This window comes from Saimiri boliviensis, chromosome 2 (genome assembly GCF_048565385.1).
Source record: "Saimiri boliviensis isolate mSaiBol1 chromosome 2, mSaiBol1.pri, whole genome shotgun sequence".
Classification (NCBI taxonomy): domain Eukaryota; kingdom Metazoa; phylum Chordata; class Mammalia; order Primates; family Cebidae; genus Saimiri; species Saimiri boliviensis.
Genome location: NC_133450.1, coordinates 207,302,146 through 207,315,684, shown reverse-complemented (window position 1 = coordinate 207,315,684; position 13,539 = coordinate 207,302,146). Strand labels below are relative to the sequence as shown.

The 13,539-nt window shown below is 44.6% G+C and overlaps 1 pseudogene; it reads right to left on the bottom strand.

The window, feature by feature from the left end:
- Positions 1-497: 497 nt before the first annotated feature.
- LOC120366522 (small nucleolar RNA U3) lies at positions 498-592 on the bottom strand (annotated as a pseudogene).
- Between the last annotated feature and the right edge of the window lie 12,947 nt (positions 593-13,539).

Below are 13,539 nucleotides of genomic sequence, written 5' to 3'. Positions count from 1 at the left end.
GCACTAGGAGTTGGTTTCAGTTTCCAGCCCTCCCAAAGCCAGCCTTATTGCACCTCCCTCGAGGTGCCTGTACCAGCTGAGCAGCTACCCCACCCCCCCACCCGCCGCCTTCAGAGATCTGGGTACCAGCTCTGTGTGGCCAGCCCTGACTCTAAGTTTCTAGGCTCTGATCATCTCAATTTCCCTTCATTCCCCGAAATCCAGGGGTGGCCTTTGCTTAAGATTGGTCTTTCCTTCCTGCAGTTAACCCTTTGTGTTCCCTGACTGTTCTCATTTGACTTTTCAGTCCTCTAGTGCTCATGAAAACAATTTCCTATATTAAATTCTCTCTGTTAAAGTCATAGTGTGGTTTCTGTTTTCCTGATGCTAATGGCTCAGCTGGGAGTGCCAATAGGAGCCTGGGTTTTGGAGTACTGGTGCAGGGCAGAGTCTTAGCCAACCTGCAATGGACGTGTAGTCTGAGTGAGAAATAAATCTTTGTGGGGTGACCCACCAAGATTTCTGGGGTCTTTTTTTTTTTTAAGTGCTCTACACATTCAGAGAAACTTCTCTAGTAACAAACTATAGAAATGATTCCTGAAAGGATAGTCTTCAGGTCACTTTTTAAAAATGTGGCATAATCTAGCATATTTTGATTAATACAGAAGTCACGAATGTCACATTTCCCACCTGGGGCCCTAAGGAGAGGATTCTCGCCCTATACCAGTAGGCAGAGAGTGGCATCCAGGGCAAGTCATACTCTGAAAATTTTACAAATATTCCAAAGTCTGGACGCATTTTGCTGTGTTTGAGATTGAGTAAAAGAAGAAAAGAGCCTAGGGCTTAGGTATGAATATTTTTATTATGCAAAGAGTTCTTATAAGCAAATACAAGACAAAGACTGTTGTAGAAAAATTAACAAAGGTATGTACGGAAAACGCTCAATTTTTTCAGTAATCAAAAAACATTTTTTTAAGAGTCAAGATCTCACTATGTTACCAGACTGGCTTCAAACTCCTGGGCTCAAGTGACCCTCCCACCTCAGCCTCCTGAGTAGCTGGGACAAAAAACAGATATTAAAGTCATGCAATACCAAGATTAGGATTGAGCTGTATCTTCCTCCACCAAAGAAAGTGAAAAAGATATGCTGAAATCCTAACCCCCAGTACCTTAGAATGTAACCTTATTTGGAAGTATGGAAATAGGGTCATTGCAGATGCAGTTAGTTAGGATGAGATCATGCTGGAGTAGAACTGGCTCCTAATTTCACATACTGGCTTTAATTTTTTTTTCATATGCAGTTTTGCTCTTGTTGCCCAGGCTGGAGTGCAGTGGCATGATCTCAGCTCACTGCAACCTCTGCCTCCCAGGTTCAAGCGATTCTCCTGCCTCCGCCTCCCAAGTAGCTGGGATTACAGGCATGCGCCACCACACCTGGCTAATTTTTGTATTTTTAGTAGAGATGGGGTTTCACCACGTTGGGCAGGCTGGTCTCGAACTCCTAACCTCAGGTGATCCACCTGCCTTGGCCTCCCAAAGTGCTGAGATTATAGGTGTAAGCCACTGCCCCTGGCCAATGGGTGTCTTATAAGAAGCTGGCCTTGTGAAGACAGGTGCACTCAGGGAGGAAGCCGAATGACAATGAAGGCAGAGATTGAAGGAAGGCAGCTGCAAGCCGAGGCTCGCCAAAGATTACCAGCAAGCCACTGGAAGCTAGGGAGATACCCTAAGCTAGAAAGACACAAAAAATGATTTCCCTGCAGGTTTCAGAGGCAGGATGGCCCTGCTGCTACCTTGCATTTCGAATTCTAGCCTCCAGAACTGTGAATAAATTTCTGTTATTTTCAGCACACAGTTCATGGTAGTTTGTTACGGTAGCCCTAGGAAACACGTGCAACTATTTTTTTCTTTTTTTGCTTTTCAAATTGGAAAATAATAAAAAGAATAAGTTCGCCAGGTCTTAGCAGAATGTTCATGATGAGTGGGTAATAGGCAGCACTCTCATATCCTCCTGGTAGGAGACTCTACCTGTGAAGCGTTTTTGATGGGTGTTGGCAGAAAGTATCAATAACAGTCTTTAAAAAAGAATGACTTTTGGTGAGCTGTTATGTTTCTGTGAATTTATCCGAAGGGTTAAGAAGACAGAAGACTGTTAGAGCTGTTTTGACAATAAGAGAAAGTGAAAATATCGAAGTGTCCAAAAACACTATCACGATTGCTTAAAGAAATCATGATACATTCTATATCGTCATTAAGAATGATACAGATGTATCTGCATTGCCATAGAAAAAGATTGACCACATGTTGTTGATATGGTAGAGAAATTCAAATTATATATAATATATATAATGATAATATCTTTTATGTAGGGAAGGATGTATATATTTACATACCTACATATGTTAAAAAAAAAGTCCACAGTGTTTTGGTAAAGTACTTAGCAACTGACACCCAATAAACCTTTGCTGAATGTGTATAGAAAAAATGAATTGTTCTTTATATTCACAGTTAACATTTCTGTGGCCCCAGATATGTGAGGATTTTCCCCACACAGACGGATTCCTGTGATACAATTACATTCTGACACTATCTCTGTGGAGTTAGCACACACCCCCAGGTTAAGGGTGCAGTCCAAGACTGCCACCCACTTCAGACACCATTCACGTGTCCACATCGTCACCTGCGCTTCTGACCAACCAGCTGTAAATCGGAGGTTCCTACAACCTTCTCCTCGGTTTTGATCTTTGCCAGAGCAGCTTGCAGAGCTTAGGGAAACATGTGCTTATGCTTACCAGTGTATTACGCAGGATGTTACAAAGGTTACAGACAAACAGCAGGGGAAGAGGTATGCAAGTCAAGGTATGTGGGAAAAGGGGGCAGCACTTCCGCGTCTTCTCTGGACTTGCCACCTTTCCAGAACCTTCATGTGTTCAGCAACCTGGAAGCTCTCTGGACCCCATAGTTCAGGGATGTTCGTGGAGGTTTTATCACATGGTAGATTATTAAATCAGTCTCCAACTCCTCTTCCCTTCCTGGGGGACGGGGGTAGGTGGTGTGAGGCCTCTGAAAGTTCTGAGCTTCTAATCACGCTGCGTCTTTCTGGTGACCACCTCCATTCAGGAACCCACCAAGAGTTGCCTCATTAGAACAAAATACGCTTCTATCATCCAGGAAATTCTAAGGGATTAGCAGCTCTGTGTCAGGAACTGGGGTCGAAGACCAAAAAATATATTTTTTATTCTAAATCACAGTATCACACTGAATAAATGAGTGAATAATTACATAAATAAAAGCTATACACCCAACATGTTTGCATCCATTTTCCATAGTAGGTGGAATTAGGTAGGTGATCTTTTTCAAAGAAAAATTTAGTTTTTATTCTTTTTGCATCTATTTACATCTATTTTCAAATTTTTATACAATAAGCACACATTACTTCTCTTTTTTTTTTTATTGCATTTTAGGTTTTGGGGTACATGTGATGAACATGCAAGATTGTTGCATAGGTACACACATGGCAGTGTGCTTTGCTGCCTTCCGTCCCCTCACCTGTATCTGTCATTTCTCCCCATGCTCTCTCTTCCCACCTCCCCACCCCCCGCCCCTCCCCCATTTCCCCCCAACAGACCCCAGTGTGTAGTGCTCCCCTCCCTGTGTCCATGTGTTCTCATTGTTCAACACCCGCCTATGAGTGAGAACATATGGTGTTTGATTTTCTGCTCTTGTGTCAGTTTGCTGAGAATGATGGTTTCCAGGTTCATCCATGTCCCTATAAAGGACGTGAACTCATCGTTTTTGATGGCTGCATAATATTCCATGGTGTATATGTACCACATTTTCCCTATCCAGTCTATCATCGTTGGGCATTTGGGTTGGTTCCAGGTCTTTGCTATTGTAAACAGAAGCACACATTACTTCTATAAGAAGAAGAGAGAAACGGAATTCTGTCAAACTCTACCAACAACTTATTTTCTGACCTAGGACACCACAACTCCCCTATCTTGCCTTAGGGTCCCCAGCAGGAAATGGAGATTTGGTTGGATGATCCCGCAGGAATTCCCCTCCCCTGGCCGGGTGGACTGGTGGAGAGGTTACAGCTAAGGAAGCCGCAACAGCAGAGGGAACAGGAACAAAATGGAACTGGGAACAGAAAGATTCCTCATGAGCCGGCGAAAGTGTGCAGGCGAGGGACTGCGGTACGTCAATCTTGTCAGGGCCTGGGAGCCCAAAGGGAGGACTAGGCAGAGCTGCCCCAAAACTGTGAGTTTTCCTGGGCCTGCAGCCACATCGCATCTCAGTGCTGCTTGGTAAAAAGCTGACAAAGAAAGAAAAACATCAATAACAACAAAGAAGAAACTAAAAGTAACACAAGCAGGTGTTAGATTAAAAGGCCCCAAAACGTTGACTCTTGAAGGCTCTAAACTCTAAGGCGTATTGCCGCCGTTTTGGAAAACAGTCTAACAGTTTTTCAAAGTGTTAACCATGTAAGTATCTACGGTTACCAAAGGTTAAACAGCTCAGCAGTTCTGGCCGGGCGCGGTGGCTCAAGCCTGTAATCCCAGCACTTTGGGAGGCCGAGGTGGGTGGATCACGAGGTCAAGAGATCGAGACCATCCTGGTCAACAGGGTGAAACCCCGTCTCTACTAAAGAAAATACAAAAAAAAAAAAAAAATTAGCTGGGCATGGTGGTGCGTGCCTGTAATCCCAGCTAATCAGGAGGCTGAGGCAGGAGAATTGCCTGAACCCAGGAGGCGGAGGTTGCGGTGAGCCAAGATTGCGTCATTGCACTCCAGCCTGGGTAACAAGAGTGAAACTCCGTCTCAAAAAATAAATAAATAAATTTAAAAAATTTAAAAAAAAAAAGCCCAGCAGTTCTATTCCTAGTTGTATAAGTAAGAGAAATTAAAACATTTGTCTGCACAAGAACTTATACATTCATATTCATAGCAGCATTATTCATAGCAGCCAAAAGGTGAAAACAACCCAAATGTCCATCAACTGATGAAGAGATAAATGAGATGCGGCAAAGATCTATGATGGAATATTATTCAGCCATGGAAAGGAATCAAGTTCCGATACATACCACAACATAGACGAACATTGAAGACACTAGCTAAGTGAAAGAAGCCAGTCACAGTTGGGTGTCGTGGCTCATGTCTGTAATTCCAGCACTTAGGGATCACTTAAGGTAAAGAGTTAGAGACCAGCCTGGCCAATATGGTGAAACCCCATCTGTAATTAAAAAAAAAAAAATTAGCCGATGTGGTGCCAGGCACCTATAATCCCAGCTACACAGGAGGCTGAGGCAGGAGAATGGCTTGAATCTGGGAAACAGAGGTTACAGTGAGCCTAGAATATGCTACTGCACTCCAGCCAGGGCTACAAAGCAAGACTCCATCTCAAAACAAATAAACAGCAGAATTAAAAAAAAAGGCAGTCACAGAAGGCCACATATCGAATGACTCCATTTGTATGAAATGTCCAGAATAAGCAAATCTCTAGAGACAAGAAGTAAGTGGCATTTTAGACCTGAGGCATTGATTATGGGGGATGATAGCTAGAAGGTAGGATGATAGCTAGAGCTTCTTTTTGGGGTGATGAAAATGTTCTAAAATTGATTGCACAACTGTGAATATTTTGAAAACCACAGAACTATACACTTTAAGTGAGTAAATTGTATGGTACATGAATAATACTCCAATAAAGCTGTTATAAAGAAAAGAAAAGAAATTGAAAGTTCCTTTTTTCTAATTCATATTATCAGTTCATCCTGCACAAAGTGCGATTCCAGCTCCCATTTATTCGAGGCATCTCCTATCTCCCAGGCAAAGGTGCTAATTGTGACATGGAATTGGATGACAAGGGATGTGTGGGCCAGTTGCTCCTGTAGCCCCAGCCAATTGCCAGAGAACTGACAGGCAAGTGAGTAAGGGCCTTCTAGATCATTCAGCTCCCAGCTGAGCCTCCAACTGACTGCATACCCGTGAAAGAGCCCAGCTGGCCCACAGAAGTGTGAGCTAAACCAGTGATGGTTGTTGAAGACACTGCTTTTTGGGATGGTTTGTTACATAGCAGAAACCAATGGACACATGTCTGGTACAAATGTGTAAGAGTTTCCTCCAGGAAATATACCAAGATATGGAGCTGCCAGGTCTAGAGTTGGCATTTTTCAAGTCTACTAGATACTGCCAAGCAGCTCTCCACAGCGGTTGTGCCAATTTCTACTCCCACCTGCCCTGTAAGTGCATTCCTTTTGCACCACAACCTTGCCAATACTTGGTAATGTCAGTTATTTTGATTCTGCCAATCTGGTATGTGCAAAATGGTATCTCAATGTTGTTTTAACTTGCAACTCTCTGATCACAAGTGAGGCTGAATATTGTTTCCAAGGTTTATTGGTTGAATAAGGTTACTGCAAAAAAAAAAAAAAAAGACCTTGGTGAGATCTGTGTTTCTCCCACTTCTTGAACTGGCACACTCCCAGATGCATATTAGTCTTCACTTCTGGAGTCCCCTTCCCAACTGTTTTACCTGTCTTGTCCTTAAGGCTCAGTGCAGGCATTCACTCCTCCAGGAAGCCTTCCTGACTTCCAGCCTCTTTGTTGGGTCAGGTGCCCCCTCCCTGCCCCATCCGCCTTCCTCTATTGGAGCACCCACCTCGTTCTATTGCAGTTGTCTAACTCTCCTTTTAGAGCAGGGATATTCAATAAAAGTTTGTTGTATGAATGGATGAAACTCAAGCTTTGCCTTTCAAAAGCTTAGCCTCCCAGCCTCAGTTTTCTCATCTGTTGAATGGGGATGATACAGAAACCTTGGAGAACTGATATGAGTCTTAAACAAAGAAAGGAACATAATGTAGCTGCTAAAGTAAGTGCTCAATAAACTGAAGCAAGTGTTATTTAGAATAAGGAGGTCTTAATGTTTTTGGTCATGGACTACAGAATTTAGAAAAATGAAACGTTGATACGCACACATGCACAAATATGGTGCATAATTTCTGAGAATTTACAGATGCTCTGAAGCCATGAGCCCCACATTAAGAACCTGTAATCTGGCTGGGTGTGGTGGCTCACGCCTGTAATCCCAGCACTTTGGGAGGCCAAGGCGGGTGGATCACGAGGTCAGGAGATTGAGACCATTCTGGCAACATGGTGAAATCCCATCTCTAAAAAAAAAAAAAAAAAAAACTTAAAAAAAAAAGAACCTGTAATCTATAGATATTTATAAATGCCAATTATTTTTACTTTCATGCCCACTATTAGCACCTAATAAATGTTCGATAAGACAGTGCTGATGAAGGAGTTAATTTTGAAAATGGATCATCAGCCACCCTTACCCCATGAAATTCCTGCATCTCAGTCCATGGTCAGGCTTTCGCTGTCCATCACTTAGAAAGAAAGAGGACTCCCTGCCAGTGAAGTGACCTTGCCTTTTTTTGACAAGCAAAAACCAGTGACACAAAACCTTTACCACATGACCAGCAAAAGCTTCCACAGTCTCCCGGGGCCGGCCACCCTTCCTAACTTCCCCACAGTCCAGTAAAAAAGTCCTCATTTTCTCCAACTCCCAAATCAGAGCAATGTGATTCTGAAATGCAGCAGCCATTGCCTTCTTGCTACAGTGCCTTTTAATTAGACAACAAAAAGCCCTGGAGATCATACTCCTCCCTTGTAATGGCGTGTTTCAGAAAATCACTGCCACTGGATTACATTAGAGAAAGATTATTCAAGTGATTGGTTAGGCACATTCCAACATCGTTAGGATAGCCCCAGGGCTGTTGTTGCTGCTTTTTTTTTTTTTTTGGTCATTTACAGAGCAAGGAGCAAATGCATGTCCTTCCAGAAGGTTTTCGATGACAGAAACTAGTTCGCACAGAATAGTTAGGATGGAAGTGCCTGAGAAGTCATGCCTGGAATTGAGACACAAAGATTTTCACCAGGTGGAGGTGGAGGAGGAAGCATCTAACGTTAGTTGGGAATATACCTACTATTATTAAGCTGAATTATGTCCTCCCTTACCTCATATTCATATGTGGAAGTCCTAACCCCCAGGATCTCAGAATGTAACTATATTTGGAGATAAGGCCTTTAAAGAGGTAATTATGATGTTTTAGGGTGAGCCTTAATCCAATGTGACTTATAAGAAGAGAAAATTTGGGCACAGACATAGGCACATAAACAGGCAAAACACCATGTGAAGACACAGGGAGAAGGCTGTCTACAAACCAAGGAGAGAGGGCTCAGAAGAAACCAACCCTGTTGACACCTTGATCTTGGATTTCAAGCCTCTGGATTTTTTTTTTTTTTTTTTTTTTTTTTTTTTTTGAGATGGGGTTTCGCTCTTGTTACCCAGGCTAGAGTGCAATGGCGCGATCTCGGCTCACCGCAGCCTCCACCTCCTGGGTTCAGGCAATTCTCCTGCCTCAGCCTCCTGATTAGCTGGGATTACAGGCACGCGCCACCATGCCCAGCTAATTTTTTTGTATTTTTAGTAGAGACGGGGTTTCACCATGTTGACACCAGAATGGTCTCAATCTCTTGACCTTGTGATCCACCCCCCTCGGCCTCCCAAAGTGCTGGGATTACAGGCTTGAGCCACTGCGCCCGGCAAGCCTCTAGATTTGTGAGAAAATAAATGTCTGCTGTTTAAGTCACCCCGGCGGTGGCATTTCACTACGACAGCCCAGTAGGGTCTAGATATGTGTCCCTACCCAAGTCTCAGGTTCAATTGTAATCCCCAGTGTTGGAGGTGGGGTCTGTTGGGAGGTGATTGGATCATCTGAGTGAATCTTTCACGGATGGTTTAGTACCATCCCTTTGGTGCTGTTCTGATGGTAGAGTTCTCATGAGATCTGGGTGTTTAGAAGTGTGTAGCACCTTCCCCCGTCTCTCCCTCCTGCTCCAGCCATGTAAGATGTGCCTGTTTTCCCTTTGCCTTACACCATGATTGTAAATTTCCTGAGGCCTTCCCAGAAGCAGAACGACTATGCTTCTTGTACAGCCTGCAGAACCATGAGCCAATTAAATCTTTATAAATTACTCGGTCTCAGATATTTCTTTTTTATTTTTATAAAGACAGGGTTTCAGCATGTTGCCCAGGCTGATCTCGAACCCCTGAGCTCAGGCAATCTGCCTGTGTCAGCCTCCTAAAGTGCTGGGATTACAGGTGTGAGCCACCATGCCCCGCCTCAGGTATTTCTTTACAGCAGTGCGAGAGTGGACTAATACATATCCCTAGCAAACTAACACACACACTGTATGCCAAATGAATACTTGGCGTAGATAACCATATTTCCTCTTCACTGCATCCTCTGTTATCTTCACTGAATGGCTGAGGAAATAGAGCCAGAGGGGTCAGTCATTCAAGGTCTTTCAAGCCAGTAAGTGGCAGAACCAGGATTTGAACCCTAGGCAGTCTGACTCTGATGTCTGCCACATCTGCCAACCTGCATCAAACTGCGGTGAGGAGAAAAGGCAGTCATTGGCCTATGTGGATTTTGACAGCCTCTTCCAACATAAACAGTCTGTGTCTTGGTACGCTGTGGTGGCTCAGACATATTTTTAGCAACCTCTGATGTCTATCAGACTCCTGAAGGAGTGCTGCTGTCACTGCGGATCTTTATGGAGTACAAGTGCATCTATAAATCTTTCAGAGCTGTTAGAGAAGGTGCCTGATACTCCTCCAGGAAAAATCAGAACCTGCACCTGCCAGTGGATGGTTCTCTGTTGCTCTTAGGATAAGGTGAAAATTGCTTAGCCCAGCATTCCATGTCTGTTGTAATCCGCCCCTCTCCAATCAAATCTCTGGCCATGTATTTGCTACATCCGGTTACGCTGGACTTTCTTCATTTCCTGAACTTACTGCATTCTTTTTTGCCTCTATGTCATTGTTCATGCTGTTTCTCTGCCTGGAGTGTCCTTCCCGCTTTGCCCACCTGGTGACCCTTTACTCACTCAAGTGTCATCCTTCAAGTGTTCTCTCTTTCGGGAAATCCTTTTTTTTTCTTCTTTTTTTTCTTTTGTGACAGAGTTTCACTCCTGTCACCCAGGTGGAGTGCAGAGGCCTGATCTCAGCTTACTGCAACCTCCACCTTCCAAGTTCAAGCAATTCTCCCGCCTCAGCCTCCTGAATAGCTGGGATTACAGGTGCCCACCACCATGCCCGGCTAAGTTTTGTACTTTTAGCAGAGACCGGGTTTCACCATGTTGGTCAGACTGACCTCAGGTGATCCACCCGCCTCACCCTCCCAAAGTGCTGGGATTACAGGCATGAGCCACTGGGCCAGGCTTCAGGAAGTCTTTTTGACCTCATCTGGAAGAATCTGTCGCTTCTTCCTCTGGGCACTTGCTATACTTAGACATCTTCTGTGTGATAGGCACACCCTAAGGGGACCCCCCACCCAGTGAGTCACACCCATGTATATCTCCTCCCCTTCAGTGTAGGCAGACAGGCTTCTAACCCATAGACTGTGGTAAAGGTGATACGAAGGCCCTCCCTTGCTTAGGTTACTTTATGTGGCAAAGACAATGGGCTGTTGTTCCTATGATTACAGGATGTTGTATAAGGTACTATCTTAGCAGACTAGAGAGAGAGAGAGAGACCCCCTTGTACCTTTCAAGGAGTCAACTAACATGTGTGGACCACATGGCAAAACACAGTGAGTAACTTCTTGGAATAGAGAGTGGCTTCCAGCCAACAGCCGGGGAAAAGGTGAGCCCTCAGTCATACTGCCACAGAGACGGACTCCGCCATCGACTGCGTGAGCTTGGAAGTGGATCCTCCCCAAGTGAAGATTTCAAATGAGAACGTAGCCCTGCCAACACCTTGATTGCAGCCCTGCGAGATCCTGAGCAGAGGAAGCAGCTAACCCATGCCCTGACTCCTAACTCGTGGAAACTGTGATGTAATAAATGCATATCATTTAGGCAGTCACGTGAGTAACAGTTTGCTACATAGCTTTAAGTTACTGATACGCTATATTACAGCACATAGCCAGTATTATTCTTTATATGTTACTACCACTTAGATGAGAGCCATGAGAACGGGAACTAGAGTTCAGCTCTTTCAGCCCACCCAGTGCCTGGCACATAGTAGGCACCCGATACAACTGTTTGTTGCATGAAAAAGATGAATAGATCTTTAAGGTTCCACCTGGCTTTTAAAAAAGGCTATAATTTTAGGATGCTGAAGCTCCATTTACTGTGACCTTCACAGAAGGTCAATGAGAGTATTATATTTCCAAGGAAGAAAGAAGAATGCAGACAGAAAGCATTCTTCTGTAACAGTTATAGATTCTTTGACACAATTTGCCAAGTAGTTGGGCAAGCTGGGCCCTGTAAATGTAATAACAGTGTCTGCTGAGTGTCTTTGAAGATGGTCAAAGTCAAAAGCAAAAATCACAAAACTGGCTGAAAGGCAGCTCGGACCATTAGCTGCTATTTGAAACCCAGAGACCAAGAGACATTAGGACCTCCAAACCAGTCAGAGGAAGAGTCATCAGTCAGCTGTGGAGCCAGGGACAGAATTCTCAATTTGCATCAGCCCAGAACTCCCAGAAAATGTTTCACACCCCACCACCCACCCCCTGTCCTTCTCTTTTTCCTTTCCCCTACCTCCTCCTCTGCTACAGAAACAAAAACATAATCCTTAGAGCTAGAGAGGGCTGCAGACCACTACCTCCAATCCCCTCATTGTACAAATGGGGAGAGGGTCCCACATTGCATTTTCACAATGCCCTGAAGACTAAAGTTAAAAGCAAAACCAAGCAAAAAGCTTCCTTAAGGAGCAGTGAGAAAATGAGGCAATTCCATGGAAAGTGAGACACTGCACCGTTAAATAAAAAGTTTGATGGGAGCTATATAGATCGGCAAAGCAGAGGAGCAAACTTTTCAAGGTATTGTACTTATAACCAGCCCAGAGCTGCCCCTTGTTCCCTCTTTCTACTGTTTCCACTGCACAGTTCCAAGCCACTGTACAATGTGCTTTACATGAGTTCTCTTCACTAAGCTTCCAGCCACCCCCTCCCCCCCCCCCCTTTTTTTTTGAGACAGAGTCTCGCTCTGTCACCAGGCTGGAGTGCAGTGGTTCAATCTTGGCTCACTGCAACCTCCAACCCCCTGATTCAAGCAATTCTCCTGCCTCAGCCTCTTGAGTAGCTGGGCTTCCAGGCACATGCCACCATGCCCGGCTAATTTTCCTATTTTTAGTAGAGACAGGGTTTCACCATGTTGGAGACCAGGATGGTCTCGATCTCCTGACCTCGTTATCCACCTGCCTTGGTCTCCCAAAGTGCTGGGGTTACAGGTCTGAGCCACTGTGCCTGGCCTCAGCCCCACCTTTTAGCTCTTATTTTTTTAACAGATGAAAAAACTGAGGCTCAGAGAGATGATGTTATTCCTCCAATGTTAGTAAGCAGGGATTATTCAACCAAGTCCATCTGCAGTACTGACCATGGTGCTCTGATGCTGAAATGGGTGGGAAGCTGAGGCTCAGATTAGAGGATGCCGGCTGGGAAGCCTTGCCTGGAACCCTCACCTCACACCTCACAATGCTTGCATCCAGCCACCCATCATCACATTTGATGCACACAATGAGACAGCTCCTGACCGTCCGCTCCAGGAGGGCAGGGACCATGGGGGTCTTGCTTCTCCTGCTGAATCCCCGGAATGTAGTCTGGCAGAGCAGAAGGACCTAAGTACCTTCTGAATGAATGAATGGAGTGAGTGCAGGAATGGATGCTTCAGTGAACCATGCTGATGGGACTATGGCAAGGATGATTTTGCTAGGGGCCTCTCTAATCAGAACCGAGCTGGTGTTGGAGTGAGTGTCCCAGTGTAACCAATACCTAATCCCCTGATTTAAGTAGCTCTTAACAGACTTCATAGCAATCAGATTACAGCACAGCATGCATGATAAGGTCGCCTCCACTGTTCTGCCTCTTTCCAGCCCACAAATCAGCTCCCTGCAATTTAGTTTTGCTATCATAATAGTCTGCTATTCCCTCCAAAGCTATGTAAGAGAAATTGGCATCAATTCTACCTGTCTTACTATAAGATGCAGTCAGAGCACAGACTTTCGACAAATAACTCATAGCTTGGACATTCAGTTTCCTCATCTGTACAGTGAAGGAAATAATAGTATTCTTTTCAGAGGATGCTGGGGATTAAGAGAAACAATGCCTATAGAGTGCTTAGCCCACTGCAATCACTCAATATATTTTCCTTTAGGAAAAAGCCTGGGACAGGCACCACGGTCTACTGGCAGTGCTATGGGCAAGACAGCAACCTTCTCTGGCCCCTGAGTGTCCCATATGTAACACAAGAGTGGGAGAGGGAGGAGTCTAAGGAACCATTCAGCAAATTATTATTGAGCATCTACTGTGTGCTCATCCTTGGGCTGAGCACTGGACACAGAGACATAAAGGAGACCTGGCCTTGCCCTTGAGGTGCTCTCATGTGCTAAGAGCTTTGAGTTGTACGTCAGGCATTGTAGGAGCACCTAATATGTGCAAGGCATATTGAAAAACACTTTGCATATAAGAGCACAATCGATATTTACAG